The sequence below is a fragment of the Salmo trutta genome, chromosome 20 (assembly GCF_901001165.1).
Source record: "Salmo trutta chromosome 20, fSalTru1.1, whole genome shotgun sequence".
NCBI classification, from domain to species: domain Eukaryota; kingdom Metazoa; phylum Chordata; class Actinopteri; order Salmoniformes; family Salmonidae; genus Salmo; species Salmo trutta.
In genome coordinates this window covers 12,538,786-12,556,597 of record NC_042976.1, presented here as the reverse complement: position 1 = coordinate 12,556,597, position 17,812 = coordinate 12,538,786, and positions in this window count along the sequence as shown.

The following is a 17,812-nucleotide window of genomic DNA, read 5'->3' as shown; positions in this document are numbered from 1 at the left end:
AGCCTGTACTAGGAGAGAGAGAGAGAGAGATACTTAATAAACTGGAGGCAAAATTTCACCCCAATAACTACCGTGGAATATGCGTCAACAGCAACCTTGGGAAAATCATCTGCATTATCATTAACAGCAGAATCGTACATTTACTCAATGAATAACAATTTACTAAGCAAATGTCTAATTGGCTTTTTACCAAATTACTGTTCAACAGACCATGTATCCATCCTGCACACCCTAATTGACAAACAAACAAACCAAAGGCAAAGTCTTCTCATGCTTTGTTGATTTCAAAAAAGCTTTAGACTCAATTTGGCATGCGGGTCTGCTATAGAAATTGTTGGAAAGTGGTGGGGGAAAAACATCTGACATTATAAAATCCATGTACACAAACAACAAGTGTGCAGTTAAAAGTGGAAAAAAAAAACATTTCTTCCCACAGGGCCGTGGGGTAAGACAGGGATGCAGCTTGAGCCTCACCCTCTTCAACATACATATCAAAGAATTGTCGAGGGTACTAGAACAGTCTGCAGCACCCGGCCTCACCCTACTAGAATCTGAAGTCAAATGTCTACTGTTTGCTGAAGAACTGGTGCTTCTGTCCCCAAAGAAGGAGAGCCTACAACAGCACCGAGATCTTCTGCACAGATTCTGTCAGACCTGGGCCCTGACAGTAAATCTCAGTAAGACAAAAAGAATGGTGTTCCAAGGACCACAAATACAAATTCCATCTAGACACCGTAGCCCTAGAGCACACAAACTATACGTACCTGGCCTAAACATCAGCGTCACAGGTGACTTCCACAAAGCTGCGATCTGAGAAACAAAACAAGGGCCATCTATGCCATCAAAAGGAACATAAAATTCGACATACCGATTATGATCTGGCAAAAAATACTTGAATCAGTTATAGAACCCATTGCCCTTTATGGTTGTGAGGTCTGGGGTCCGCTCACCAACCAAGAATTCACAAAATGAGACAAACACCAAATTCAGACTCTGCACGCAGAATTCTGCAAAAATATCCTCCGTGTACAACGTAGAACACCAAATAATGCATGCTGTCACAGTTGTCTTCATGAATGGACCAAGGCGCAGCAGGTATGTGAATACTCATGGTTATTTATTACCAAAAAAAGGCGTAGAGCATCCACTTGAAAAACCCAATGACGGTGACAACAGTAGCAGTTTTACAGGCTATACACGCAGTGTAAAAACAACCACCCACAACCCCAAAGACAAACACACACACCTATATAGGACTTCCAATCAAAGGCAACTATACACACCTGCCTTCAATTGGAAGTCCCAATCATCCACAAACATTCACAACACAAACATGCCACGTCCTGACCCCAAAACTAAAACACTAGCTCCATCTGCTGGTCAGGACGTGACACATGCAGAGCAGAATTAGGCGGATACCCGCTAACTATCAAAATCCAGAAAAGAGACGTTAAATTCTATAACCACCTAAAAGGGAGCGATTCCCAAATCTTCTATAACAAAGCCATCACCTACAGAGAGATGAAGCTGGAGAAGAGTCTCCTGAGCAAGCTGGTCCTGGGGCTCTGTTCACAAACACAAACAGACCCCGCAGAGCCCCAGGACAGCAACACAATTAGACCCAACCAAATCATGAGAAAACAAAAAGATAGTTTCTTGACACATCAGAAAGAATGAACAAAAAACTGGTCAAACTAGAATGCTATTTGGCTCTAAACAGAGAGTACACAGTGGCAGAATACCTGACCACTGTGACTGACCCAAACTTAAGGAAAGCTTTGACTATGTATAGATTCAGTGCGCATAGCCTTTCTATTGAAAGAGGCCACCATAGGCAGAACTGGCTCTCAAGAGAAGACAGGCTATGTGCACACTGCCCACAAAATGAGGTGGAAACTGAGATGCACTTCTTAACCTCCAGCCAAATGTATGACAATATTAGAGACACATATTTCCCTCAGATTAAACAGACCCACAAAACAAATCCAATTTTTATAAACTCCCATATCTACTGGGTGAAATACCCCAGTGTGCCATCACAGCAGCAAGATGTGTGACCTGTTGCCACAAGAAAAGGGCAACCAATGAAGAACAAACAATATTGTAAATACAACCCATATATATATATGTTTATTTATTTCCCCTTTTGTACTTTAACTATTTGCACATCGTTACAACATTGTATGTAGCCATATTATGACCTTTGAAATGTCTCTATTCCTTTAGAACATTTTTTATTGTTTGTTCACTTTTGTTTATGATCTATTTCACTTGCTTTGGCAATGTAAACATATGTTTCCCATGTAAATAAAGCCCCTTGAATTGAAATGAATTGAGAGAGAGGGAGCAAGAGAGAGAGAGGGAGAGAGAGAGACAAAACTCACAGACATATTGTAAAGTGTCTCTTAGAGAGCTTATAGCTGGTCACAATTCTAAATTCTAGATAACTTGTCTCACTGATCGTAGAACGTCAGGACTGAGTGAAGATTCAACATTTGGTGGATGACAAGAAGTGTTGAGAAAGAGCAGGGGGCTCAATCAAATTGCACAGCTTATAATTATGGGTGTTATGAAGAATGGTTGGGTCTACTACTGTGTTGTGGTGGAGCTGGGTGAGAGGGAACGGTACTTGTGTGTGTGTGTGTGTGTCTCTGTGTGTGTGTGTCTCTGTGTGTGTGTGTGTGTGTGTGTGTGTGTGTGTCTCTGTGTGTGTGTGTCTCTGTCTGTGTGTGTGTGTGTGTGTGTGTGTGTGTGTGTGTGTGTGTGTGTGTGTGTGTGTGTGTGTGTGTGTGTGTGTGTGTGTGTGTGTGTGTGCCTTGTCTTTTTTGGTAACATGGTTTCTCTTGACCCCCGGAGGGCGAAACGGAAATGGTTTCTGTTACGGAGCGAGGTTTGTCTCTCTCTCCCTCTCTCTTTCTCTCTGTCAGACAGCTCAGGGCTCTCTCTCATTCTCTCTCTTTCTCTCTCTCTCTCTCTGTAAGACAGCCCCTGGCTCACTCTCTCTCTCTATCTCTCTTTCGGACAGCCTCAGGCTCTCTCTCTCTCTCTCTCTCTCTCTCTCTCTCTATCTCTCTCTCTCTCTCTCTCTCTCTCTCTCTCTCTCTCTCTCTGCCGGACAGCCCCAGGCTCTCTCTCTCTGTCTCTCTCTTTGCTTCTCTCTATCTCACTCTCTCTCGTGTTCCATTCATCTCCTTCCGCTCTATGAGGAGGAGGAGGGATATGGAGAAAGAAGGAGAGAGGAGGGAGAGGGGGAAAGGAAGAGGGAGAGAGAGAAAGACAGCTTAGTGTTTTTAGCATTTACGCGTCTTTTGTGGAAGGGTTCATGGTTGATTTCAGAAACAAAATACTTTTTTTCCTGGGAATCAAATGATACTGCAACTCCAGTCTGCACTGCTGTCCTTATTGGGATATTTTAACCAAGTAAGTTGACTCATTTACAGCAACAACCTGGGGAATAGTTAGAGGAAAGAGGAATGAGCCAATTGGAAACTGAGGATGATTAAGTGGCCATTGTGTTATGAGGGCCAAATGGGAATTTAGCTAGGGTTAACATCCCTACTCTTACAATATAATGTCTCATCCAAAAGACAGCACCCTACACAGGGCAATGTCCCCAATCACTGTCCTGGAGCAATGGGACAGCTTATTTTTTTGACCAGAGGAAAGAGTGCCTCCTACTGGCCCTCCAACATCACTTCCAGCACCATCTGGTCTTCCATCCAGGACCAACCAGGACCAACCCTGCTTGGCTTCAGAGGCAAGTCAGGAGTGGGTTGCAGGGTGGTATGCTGCTGGCCCTCCAACATCACTTCCAGCACCATCTGGTCTTCCATCCAGGACCAACCCTGCTTGGCTTCAGAGGCAAGTCAGGAGTGGGTTGCAGGGTGGTATGCTGCTGGCCCTCCAACATCACTTCCAGCACCATCTGGTCTTCCATCCAGGACCAACCAGGACCAACCCTGCTTGGCTTCAGAGGCAAGTCAGCAGTGGGTTGCAGGGTGGTCTGCTGCTGGCAATATACATTTTGTTTAACTTTGGAATGAACACATTTCTAGTTTGAGTTTTCCAACTGCACATATACATTAGTGATGTTGTCATTCAAACCTGGAGGAAAAAACACAACAGTACTCGAATCACACTAAGTCACATAAAACACAACAATACTCCAATCACACTGTCACATAAAACACAACAATACTCCAATCACACTAAGTCACATAAAACACAACAATACTCCAATCACACTAAGTCACATAAAACACAACAGTACTCCAATCACACTAAGTCACATACAACACAACAATACTCCAATCACACTAAGTCACATAAAACACAACAATGCTCCAATCACACTAAGTCACATAAAACACAACAGTACTCCAATCACACTAAGTCACATAAAACACAACAGTACTCCAATCACACTAAGTCACATAAAACACAACAGTACTCCAATCACACTAAGTCACATAAAACACAACAGTACTCCAATCACACTAAGTCACCTAAAACACAACAGTACTCCAATCACACTAAGTCACATAAAACACAACAGTACTCCAATCACACTAAGTCACATAAAACACAACAGTACTCCAATCACGCTAAGTCACATAAAACACAACAATACTCCAATCACACTAAGTCACATAAAACACAACAATACTCCAATCACACTAAGTCACATAAAACACAACAGTACTCCAATCACACTAAGTCACATAAAACACAACAGTACTCCAATCACACTAAGTCACATAAAACACAACAGTACTCCAATCACACTAAGTCACATAAAACACAACAATACTCCAATCACACTAAGTCACATAAAACACAACAATACTCCAATCACACTAAGTCACATAAAACACAACAATACTCCAATCACACTAAGTCACATAAAACACAACAGTACTCCAATCACACTAAGTCACATAAAACACAACAGTACTCCAATCACACTAAGTCACATAAAACACAACAATACTCCAATCACACTAAGTCACATAAAACACAACAGTACTCCAATCACACTAAGTCACATAAAACACAACAGTACTCCAATCACACTAAGTCACATAAAACACAACAGTACTCCAATCACACTAAGTCACATAAAACACAACAATACTCCAATCACACTAAGTCACATAAAACACAACAATACTCCAATCACACTAAGTCACATAAAACACAACAATACTCCAATCACACTAAGTCACATAAAACACAACAATACTCCAATCACACTAAGTCACATAAAACACAACAATACTCCAATCACACTAAGTCACATAAAACACAACAATACTCCAATCACACTAAGTCACATAAAACACAACAGTACTCCAATGACATTAAGCCACCTACACACTAAGAAAAGGGTTCCTCAGGGGTTCTTTGGGAAGGGTGATGGTTCTATGCAGAACCATAATGACTCAAAGAACCCTTTTAGCTCTTAAATGGTTCTTTACAGTTCACAAAAGGGTTCTTTGGTCTTTTAGTGATAATTAAAATGTAGGGTCGGCGACTCATTTGAATATTTTGCGGTGTGATTTTCTCATAGTTTAGAGTGTCATTTCAGTTGATCTATTCCGTTGTGTTATGCCATTACATGTTATATATGACTATAGCCAGTGACGGTGTCTTGTGAAAGACTTACGTTTGGCCTTGTGTCTGTCATGTGTGCTCACCAGGCTGCTCGTTAGGGCGCACACCTGTCACCATCGTTACGCACACCTGCGCGTCCTCAGACTCACCTGGACTCCATCACCTCCTTGGTTACCTGCCCTATATATGTCACTCCCTTTGGTTCCTTCCCCAGGCGTCATTGTTTCTGTTTCATGTCTGTGTGCTGTTAGTGTTTCTTGTTTTGTATTACGTTACGTTTATTTTATTAAAACACTCACTCCCTGAACTTGCTTCCCGACTCCCAGCGCACACGTTACAGTGTCAATTGAGAACGGTTGACTAAGTTAGTGGTTTCAATTCTCTCATCAGCGACTCCCAGATGTTCCAGAGCTAACACCTGATTCAACTTGTCAATTAACACAATAATAACACCTGATTCAACTTGTCAATTAACACAATAACACCTGATTCAACTTGTCAATTAACACAATAATAACACCTGATTCAACTTGTCAATTAACACAATAATAACACCTGAGGAGATGTAACAACATAATATGTCTATCCAGAATATAAAAACCTGTCTGGTTATGCAAAAGTATCTATAAAGAAAATTGAGATTGAGAAAGGTTCTTTTTAGAACCCATTGTCTATTAAAGGTTCTATAAAGAACCATAAAAAAAGGTTCTATATAGCCCCAAAAAGGGTTGTAACCATAGCGGAACCTTTTTTGGTGCTATATAGAACCTTTTTTTTAATGGTTCTTTAAAGAACCTTAGGAAAGCGTTCTTTATAGCACTATACCGGTTCCATTTAGAACCTTATGAGTAGGCTTTTTTATAGAACCATAAAAAAAACGGTTCTATGTAGCACCAGAAAGAGTTCCGCTAAGGTTATAAGCCAAATAACCCTTATTTGGTTGTATATAGAACCATTTGTTTTTAGTGTGTACCAAAACCATTTACTGTCCATTACTACAAACCTTACAACCTATAGGACAATCATGGCTATTACCACTAACTGTGCAACCTTCTGTACAAGCTAATCAGTTAATAATATAGACATGCTGTACACCCTGTTCTCTGACTGACTGACTGAGTGAGGGAGGGAGGGAGAGATGTGATGGCCATGCAGTCTAATCAATGTTCCAGGACTAGCCAGCTAGACAGCCAGACGGACAGAAAGACAGATGGCCATTAGGCAACATGCTCAGGGACCTCTATCCCACGCAGGGCACATTAGCACCCGTCCAGAGGTGTGACTGAAGAGAACGGGATCAAGTTGAGGGGTCGCGTACACCAGAATCCCCCCCCCCCCAAAAAAAAGTGCATGTACGCAAGACCCTGTGCACACACATGGGCACATACACACCAAGCACATACACTCCAAACACACACACACATCAAACACACACAAACCCTAATCCCTCTTCTGAACAGGGAACAGGAGACAGTACAGTAGACAAGATTCTCTCCTCACCTCTTCCCTTACTCTTCCCCCTCTTCCTCCTCTCCTCCTCTCCCCCTCTCCTTCTCTCCTCCCCCTCTCCTCTACCCCTCCTCTTCCCCCTCTTCCTCCCCCTGTCCTCTGCCCCTCCTCTTCCCCCTCTTCCTCCTCTCCTCCTCTCCCCCTCTCTTTCTCTCCTCCCCCTCTCCTCTACCCCTCCTCTTCCCCCTCTTCCTCCCCCTCTCCTCTGCCCCTCCTCTTCCCCCTCTTCCTCCTCTCCTCCTCTCCCCCTCTCCTTCTCTCCTCCCCCTCTCCTCTACCCCTCCTCTTCCCCCTCTTCCTCCCCCTCTCCTCTGCCCCTCCTCTTCCCCCTCTTCCTCCTCTCCTCCTCTCCCCCTCTCCTTCTCTCCTCCCCCTCTCCTCTGCCCCTCCTCTTCCCTCTCTTCCTCCTCTTCTCCTCTTTCCCCCCTCTCCTTGTCTCCTCCTCCTCTACCCCTCCTCTTCCCCCTCTCCTCCTCTCCTCCCTCTCCTTCTCTCCTCCCCCTCTCCTCTACCCCTCCTCTTCCCCCGCTCCTCCTATCCTCCTCTCCTCCCCCTCTCCTCCTCTCCTCCCCCTCTTCCTCCTCTCCTCCTCCTCTCCTACTCTCCTCCCTTCTGCCTCCTCTTCTCCCCCTCTTCCTCCTCTCCTACCCCTCTCCTCTCCCCTTCTCCTCCACCTCTTCTCACCTCTCCTGTCCTCCCCCTCTTCCCCCTCTCTTCCTCTCCTCCCCCTCTTCCTCCTCTCCTCTCCTCCCCCTCTCCTCCTGAACATCTGTGGTAGCTACAGATGGTGCTGTGCTATCTCTGCAGTACAGGAAGAGACTGAGCTGAGCTATTGAGCTCTGATTAGATTACACAACAGCAGAGTCACATAGCAAGGGTATGGAAGCGTTATAGGGACACAGGGGGAGGTGTGTGTGTGTCCTTCCTTCCTTCCTTCAGGGTTATTTAGCGCTGTCTAATGCTGAATACCACAGAGAAGACATTGAATAACCCCCAGGAAGCCTTCTCAACAAACAGAGACACACATCCAACATATTACTGTCCCCTCCAACAAGAATCAAAGTGACCCTGTTCCTCAACACGTAATAGAAACACATCCTTCATTATGCCTCCTAGTCTCTTCTAGTCTATTCTATTCTATTCTCTTCTAGTCTATTCTATTTGCCTCTAGTCTATTCTAGTCTATTATATTTGCTTCTAGTCTATTATATTCTCTTCTGGTCTATTCTATTCTATTCTAGTCAATTCTATTCTAGTCTATTCTATTCTATTCTAGTCTATTCTAGTCAATTCTATTCTAGTCTATTATATTTGCTTCTAGTCTATTATATTCTCTTCTATTCTATTCTATTCTATTCTAGTCTATTATATTCTATTCTATTCTAGTCAATTATATTCTATTCTATTCTAGTCTATTATATTATATTCTATTCTATTCTAGTCTATTATATTCTATTCTATTCTAGTCTGTTCTAGTCTATTCTAGCCTATTCTAATCTACTCTATTCTCTTCTAGTCTATTATATTCAATTCTATTCTAGTCTATTCTAGTCTATTATATTCTATTCTAGTCTATTCTATTCTATTATATTCTATTCTAGTCTATTCTAGTCTATTATATTCTATTCTAGTCTATTCTATTCTATTATATTCTATTCTATTCTATTCTAGTCAATTCTATTCTATTCTAGTCAATTCTAGTCTATTCTAGTCTATTCTATTATATTCTATTCTAGTCTATTCTAGTCTATTCTAGTCTATTCTAGTCTAGTCTATTCTATTCTAGTCTAGTCTATTATATTCTATTCTAGTCTATTCTAGTCTACTCTATTATATTCTATTCTATTCTAGTCTAGTCTATTCTAGTCTATTCTAGTCTATTCTATTATATTCTATTCTAGTCTATTCTATTCTATTCTATTATATTCTATTCTATTCTATTATATTCTATTCTATTCTATTCTATTCTAGTCAATTATATTCTATTCTATTCTAGTCTATTCTAGTCTATTCTATTCTATTATATTCTAGTCTAGTCTATTCTATTCTATTCTATTCTATTCTATTCTAGTCTAGTCTATTCTAGTCTATTCTAGTCTATTCTATTATATTCTATTCTAGTCTATTCTATTCTATTATATTCTATTCTAGTCTAGTCTAGTCTATTCTAGTCTAGTCTAGTCTATTCTAGTCTAGTCTAGTCTATTCTAGTCTAGTCTAGTCTATTCTATTCTATTCTATTCTATTCTAGTCTATTCTAGTCTATTCTAGTCTATTCTATTCTAGTCTAGTCTAGTCTATTCTAGTCTAGTCTAGTCTAGTCTATTCTAGTCTATTCTATTATATTTTATTCTAGTCTATTCTAGTCTATTCTAGTCTATTCTATTCTATTCTATTCTAGTCTAGTCTAGTCTATTCTAGTCTATTCTAGTCTATTATATTCTATTCTATTCTATTCTAGTCTATTCTATTCTATTCTAGTCTATTATAGTCTATTCTATTCTAGTCTATTCTAGTCTATTATAGTCTATTCTATTCTAGTCTATTCTAGTCTATTCTATTATAGTCTATTCTATTCTAGTCTATTCTAGTCTATTCTATTATAGTCTAGTCTATTCTATTCTATTCTAGTCTATTATAGTCTATTCTATTCTAGTCTATTCTAGTCTATTCTATTCTATTCTATTCTATTCTATTCTAGTCTATTCTATTCTAGTCTATTCTATTCTATTCTATTCTAGTCTATTCTATTATAGTCTATTCTATTCTAGTCTATTATAGTCTATTCTATTCTAGTCTATTCTAGTCTATTCTATTCTATTATATTCTATTCTATTCTATTCTATTCTAGTCAATTATATTCTATTCTATTCTAGTCTATTCTAGTCTATTCTATTCTATTATATTCTAGTCTAGTCTATTCTATTCTATTATATTATATTCTATTCTATTCTATTCTATTCTAGTCAATTCTATTCTATTCTATTCTATTCTATTCTAGTCAATTATATTCTATTCTATTCTAGTCTATTCTAGTCTAGTCTAGTCTAGTCTATTCTATTCTAGTCTATTCTATTCTAGTCTATTCTAGTCTATTCTATTATATTCTATTCTAGTCTATTCTAGTCTATTCTAGTCTATTCTATTATATTCTATTCTAGTCTAGTCTAGTCTATTCTAGTCTATTCTAGTCTATTCTATTCTATTCTATTCTATTCTAGTCTATTCTATTCTATTCTAGTCTATTATAGTCTATTCTATTCTATTCTATTCTAGTCTATTATAGTCTATTCTATTCTAGTCTATTCTAGTCTATTATAGTCTATTCTATTCTAGTCTATTCTAGTCTATTCTATTATAGTCTATTCTATTCTAGTCTATTCTAGTCTATTCTATTATAGTCTAGTCTATTCTATTCTATTCTAGTCTATTATAGTCTATTCTATTCTAGTCTATTCTAGTCTATTCTATTCTATTCTATTCTATTCTAGTCTATTCTATTCTAGTCTATTCTATTCTATTCTATTCTAGTCTATTCTATTATAGTCTATTCTATTCTAGTCTATTATAGTCTATTCTATTCTAGTCTATTCTAGTCTATTCTATTATATTCTATTCTATTCTATTCTAGTCTATTCTAGTCAATTATATTCTATTCTAGTCTATTCTAGTCAATTATATTCTATTCTATTCTAGTCTATTCTAGTCTATTCTATTCTATTATATTCTAGTCTAGTCTATTCTATTCTATTCTAGTCAATTATATTCTATTCTATTCTAGTCTATTCTAGTCTATTCTAGTCTAGTCTATTTTAGTCTAGTCTAGTCTATTCTAGTCTATTCTAGTCTAGTCTATTCTAGTCTAGTCTAGTCTAGTCTATTGTATTTTCTATTCTATTTTTAGGGAGGGATAATAATCCCTGTTTGTTTCCTCCTGTTTTTTCTGTTCTCTTTTTAGGGAGGGATAATAATCCCTGTTTCTGTAATTGACTCAACACTAAGGGACGGTGCCGTGGCCTGCCTGCTCCTCTATTTGGGTCTGTATATGAGTCACTCTGTGCTCCATAGTCCTCCCTGTCCCACGACCAGGCAGAGATGCTTGCTTCCTTCACACAGAGATGCTTGCTTGCTTCTTTATCCATTTCATATCCTCTCCTCCTGCCTTTCCTTCCTGTAGCTCCCTCTTTTTCTGTATTCTTCTCCATCTCCCCCTCTCTCTCTCCCCCTGTCTGTCTCTCTCCAGCCTTGTCACCAGAAACACACGTCGATTTCAATAGATATACCTTCCTAGGCATTCACCAAAACAAAGTAAAATACAATGGGCCAGCTCTGCGCTTAAACTCACAAAGCTCAGAGCCAGAGCACGCTTAGACTACTGTCCCATGGCAGTTCACAATTCTCCAGCAAGCAGGGATAGTATTTGACGATATTAAATGGAAAGCAATTTTTTGTTGCTTCATGCTTTCGCAAAACCATAGCCCAAACTTTAACCACTTGGAATGAATACCTAAACTTAACCCTTTGAATTGTTTCTGTTTGTCACGATCGATCATCGACCAGAGCGGAACAAGGCGCAGCGTGAGTTGAGTTCCACATAATATTAATTCACAGTGAAACAACAAAAGCAACAAAACATCCAACGAACGTGAAGTACAACGCGCACATAGGCACTAACTGAAGCAATATCACACAAAGCAGGTGGGAGAAAGGGCTTCCTAAATATGATCCCCAATTAGAGGCAACGATTACCAGCTGCCTCTAATTGGGAACCATACAACTCACCAACATAGAAATAGAATGACTAGAACACCCCCCTAGTCACGCTCTGACCTCAACACCATAGAAAACCAAGGGCTCTCTATGGTCAGGGCGTGACAGTACCCCCCCCAAAGGTGCGGACTCCGGTCGCAAAACCTGAAACCAGATGGGGAGGGTGGGGGGGTGACTAGTGTCGGTGGCGGCTCCAGTGTGTGTCGTAGCCCCTGCCCAGACCCCGGATCCGGCCATGGCGCCGGGCTGAATGCCGTGCACGGACTGGGCAGAGGAAGTCTCCGGCCTTGGAGCGGTACTGGATGCCGTGCCTGGACTGGGCACCAGCGCAGAGGAGGGCTCCGGCCATGGAGCTGGTTTGGCCACCGTGCCTAGGCTGGGCACCGGCGCAAAGGAAGGCTCTGGACTTGGAGCGGGACTGAACGCCGTGCCTGGACTGGGCACTGGGACAGAGGAAGGCTCCTGCCATGGAGCGGGACTGGACGCCGTGCCTGGACTGGGCGCCGGCACAGAGGAAGGCTCCTGCCCTGGCACCGGCGGAGGAAGCTCCGGGCCATGGACCATCACTGGAAGCTCCAGACCGTTGACCATCACTGGAAGCTCCGGGCCATTGACCGTCACTGGAAGCTCCGGACTGTGAACCATCGCTGGAAGCTCCGGACTGTGAACCGTTGCTGGAAGTTCCGGGCTGTAGACCATCACTGGAGTCTCCGGACCGTAAACACGCACTGGTGGACGAGTGCGGGGAGCCGGCACAGGATGTATTGGGCTGGGGAGGCACACTGGAGGCCTGGTGCGTGTTGCCGGCACAGGTGGCACTGGACTGATGACACGCTCTTCAGGGCGAGTGCGAGGAACCGGCACAGGACGTACCGGGCTGGGGAGGCGCACTGGATGCCTGGTGCGTGGAGCCAGTACAGGTTGTACCGGACTGATGACACGCTCTTCAGGGCGAGTGCGAGGAACCGGCACAGGACGTACCGGGCTGGGGAGGCGCACTGGATGCCTGGTGCGTGGAGCCAGTACAGGTTGCACCGGACTGGTGACACGCTCTTCAGGGCGAGTGCAGGGAGCAGGCACAGGACCTACCGGACTGGGAAGGTGCACTGGAGGCCTGGTGCATGGAGCCGGTACAGGTTGCACCGGACTGGTGACACGCTCTTCAGGGCGAGTGCGGGGAGCAGGCACAGGATGTACCAGACTGGGGAGGCGCACTGGAGGCCTGGTGCGTGGAGCCGGCACAGGACTCACCAGACTGCTGACAGGCTCTTCAGGTCGAATGTTGTGCAGAACACACCTGCACAACATCTCTCTCCTTTCTCTCTCCTCTAACAGCTCAATCAGCTCACCGACGGTCTCTGGTTCTCTCCGCGGCTCGACCGACAGCCCCTTGTGCCCCCCCCAAAAAAAATTATTGGGGTTTCTGTGGCATCGGACTGAAGACACGCTCTTCAGCACGCCTGCACTGCAGCATACTCCTTGGTAACACCTCTCTCCGGTATCCCTCATTAAACTCCTCAACTGACTCCCATTTGGGCTCTGGCACTCTCCGCTGCTTGACTGACAGCTCCATGTGCCCCCCCCAAAAAAAAATTGTTGGGTTTCTGTGGCCGCGGACCCCGGCGGAGTCGCTGTCCTTCCACCTTCCTTGGTGTCTCCTTCCAAGGAAGGGTCTCACAACCTCCCATGATTTCCTCCCATGTCCAAAACTCCTTAACCTCCATAACACGCTGCTTGGTCCTGCATTGGTGGGATATTCTGTCATGATTGTCGTACACAGCGGACCAAGGCGCAGCGTGAGTTGAGTTCCACATAATATTAATTCACAGTGAAACAACAAAAACAACAAAACATCCAATGAACGTGAAGTACAGCGTGCACATAGGCACTAACTGAAGCAATATCCCACAAAGCAGGTGGGAGAAAGGGCTTCCTAAATATGATCCCCAATTAGAGGCAACGATTACCAGCTGCCTCTAATTGGGAACCATACAACTCACCAACATAGAAATAACATGACTAGAACACCCCCCTAGTCACGCTCTGACCTCAACACCATAGAGAACCAAGGGCTCTATGGGCTCTATGGTCAGGGTGTGACACTGTTTAAAGCCTGTAACCACGTGGAATGAACCCTGTAACCACGCATAATTAATGGATCATTCATCCACATTACGTCAAATTCCGACATAAAGCTATGAGATCAGATTGCTTCCTTTTTCTCTCTCTCACACTCTCTCTTTCTCTCCTTCGCCCCCTCTCTCTGGCTCTCTCTCTTCTCTCTCCCCCCCTTCTCTCATTTTCTGTTCATCTCCCTCCTCTCTCTGTAGAGGTACCTGTATAGAGCCAGGGATGCTCAGATAGCTCTATCTCTGCCTACTCCAACCTGTCAGCTCCTGCCGTTGCCATGGCGACCAACCATTGTCATGGCAACCCCGGTGGGTTGGGGAGGAGGGTGTGCAAGGCGGAGGCAAAAGAAAAATGATGGAGAGAGTGAGAGAGAAAGAGAAAGAGGGAGAGAGAGTAGTCACCGTTTCTTCTCATTAAACGATAAAGGAAGCACCGTACCGCTAATCTGTATTTCACTGCCACTTTATCAGCAGAAAATATCAGGCTGCTTCCTTTGGAGTAAATAGCAGTGGGCCAGTCCATTTGGTAGTCTAATGATAACCCTTTATTAATAGTGATGCCAGAATCAACTGGGCCCCGTCATACATACAGCAACACACAGGCGGCAGGCTTTTGACCACTTCTCATTGGTGTGTAACGAGAGATAAGAGAAACAGTCGTCAGATTTGGTTAGGCCCCTGTTCTGTTTTTCCTCCCTGTTTTTCATCCCAGGTTTCATTTGGGCTTTAACAAGGGAGATGGGATGCAGGTCAGTGGCTCTGTATAAATATGTTTAACCCCATTACCGGCTGTGTGGACGTGAATACAGCCGGTCTGATTCCAGCACCACCTGCACTCTCCCCAGGGATACCCCCTCCTGCTTCTATACACACACAAACAGGCACACGTACGCACACACACACGCATGCACAAAGGCACACACACACGCGCACACACTAAGGGGCGCACACATACACTAAGGGGCACACACACACACTAAGGGGCACACACACACACTAACGGGCACACACACACACTAAGGGGAACACAAACACACTAAGGGGCACACACACACTAAGGGGCACAAACACACACTAAGGGGCACAAACACACACTAAGGGGCACAAACACACACTAAGGGGAACGCACACACTAAGGGGCACAAACACACACTAAGGGGCACAAACACACTAAGGGGCACACACACACTAAGGGGCACACACACACTAAGGGGCACACACACACTAAGGGGCACACACACACACACTAAGGGGAACGCACACACACTAAGGGGCACACACACACACACACACTAAGGGGCACACACACACACACTAAGGGGAACGCACACACACTAAGGGGCACACACACACACACACACACTAAGGGGCACACACACACACTAAGGGGCACACACACACACACTAAGGGGCACACACACACACTAAGGGGCACACACACACACTAAGGGGCACACACACACACACACACTAAGGGGCACACACACACACACTAAGGGGCACACACACACACTAAGGGGCACACACACACACTAAGGGGCACACACACACACACACACTAAGGGGCACACACACACACTAAGGGCACAAACACACACTAAGGGGAACGCACACACACTAAGGGGCACACACACGCACTAAGGGACAGACACACTAAGGGGCACAAACACACACTAAGGGACACACACACACACTAAGGGACACACACACACTAAGGGACACACACACACACACTAAGGGACACACACACACTAAGGGACACACACACACTAAGGGACACACACACACACTAAGGGACACACACACACTAAGGGACACACACACACTAAGGGACACACACACACACACTAAGGGGCACACATAAACACTCTCACATTGTTCCTCCACCAGAATAAATTATGTCATAGAAAATCAATGTTAGATCAATTTTTCTTATTCTCTCTCTCTCTCTCTCTCTCTCTCTCTCTACCCCCCCTCATGTAGGCACTGTATGTTGAAATAGCACCTAATAGAAATGCATTAAAAAGACTTGCAGGCGCAGGAATAAAAACAGATAACCTATTAGGAAGATTGATGACTATACTGAGCGGACAAGTCTCTGTCTGGCCCATGTCAGGTTATTCTCTCTCTCAAGATTTATTTTCTTTATTTCTTTTCTTTACCCTTTATTTTTGCCAGGTCCTTGACTTGCAGTCTCAGTGGCTGTGCCCCCGCCCCGCCCCCCCCCCACTCTAAATGACATTGATATCGTGGCCTCACACAGGGCATGCATGACAGTCTTCTGTCTGTTCTATGATCGTCATTTCACAGCGCTGAAAGTTCATTTTACTGACTCCCCTAACAAGGTTAAAAGTATATTCCCCTATGGGCTCTGGTCAAAAGTAGTGCACTACACGAAATAGTGTGCCATTGGGTTCTGGTCAAAAGTAGTGCACTACTTAGATAATAGGGTGTGATTTAGGATGAAGCGCAGAGCCCATCATCCTCTGATGTGTTAACAATGTCGAATGGGAGGTCACCCAAGTGTCACCACCACTGATTTTATTACCATTGAGCACTGAGCCACAGATGTGGGCCACTAGGCCACCATTTTGTGCCTCACATCTTAGTCGCGAGTAATGGCCAGGTTGGTTGTATGTTCAGGCCTGCAACTGGCAGTTGGTCTTGGCTCAGTGAGATTAGCATCATAGCGAATAGCATCAATCACATGACTAGCAGGACACACGGCCACACGCATGCACACACACACATGCTATCTATCTGTTTAGTTCCAGGGGGATGGAGGCGAGGTCGTGGGGTTAATGGGTGAAGGAGTTGGAGATTCAGAGGCAGGGCTTGTTTAGAATACAACAGAGATGAAAGGGTTGAAGGGTCAGACAGAGTGGTTCCTCTACTGCTACACTGCCTAGACCTGTGATAATCTGCCTGTCTACTGACCATGCAGTGGGAGGGGAAGAGAGGAGCTGGGGAAGTATCACATCCTACACCCCTGTCAGGGTTAATATAGCGGGGCTGCTGTACGACGCTACCTGTAGGCTCCTCTCCTTTTGATGTGTCTGTCATGAAAGAAAACTCCCGGTTCACCAGCCATCTTCGGAGAAAAATAATTATATTCAGATGTACAAAGGCCTTCTATAATACCCGAAATGCACCCAGGCCCCCTGTCTCCCTCTCTCCATCCCTCCTACCCACTCCCTCCATCCCTTCATTCCTTCGTCCATTGTCAAGTTTCTCCATAACTTCAGCTTCCTGCTACTGCAGTTTCTGTAGCACACCTTCCCCTCTCCTCCCATCATTCCATCATACGTCCTCTCTCTCTCCATCCACCCACCCTCTCTCCCTCCATCCCCCTCTCTCCCTCCCTCCATCCCCCCACCCTCTCTCTCTCCGTCCCTCCACCCTCTCTCCATCCCCCCACCCTCTCTCCATCCCCCACCCTCTCTCCCTCCCTCCATCCCCCCACCCTCTCTCCCTCTCTCCATCCCGCACCCTATCTCTCTCTACATCCCCCACCCTCTCTCCATCCCCCCACCCTCTCTCCATCCCCCACCCTCTCTCCCTTCCCCATCCCCCCACCCTCTCTCCCTCTCTCCATCCCCCACCCTATCTCTCTCTACACACCCCAACCTCTCTCCCTCCCTCCATCCCCCACCCTCTCTCCCTCTCTCCCTCCATCCCCACCCTCTCTCCCTCCATCCCTCCACCCTCTCTCTCTCTCCATCCCCCACCCTCTCTCCCTCCCTCCATCCCCCCACCCTCTCTCCCTCTCTCCCTCCATCCCCCACCCTCTC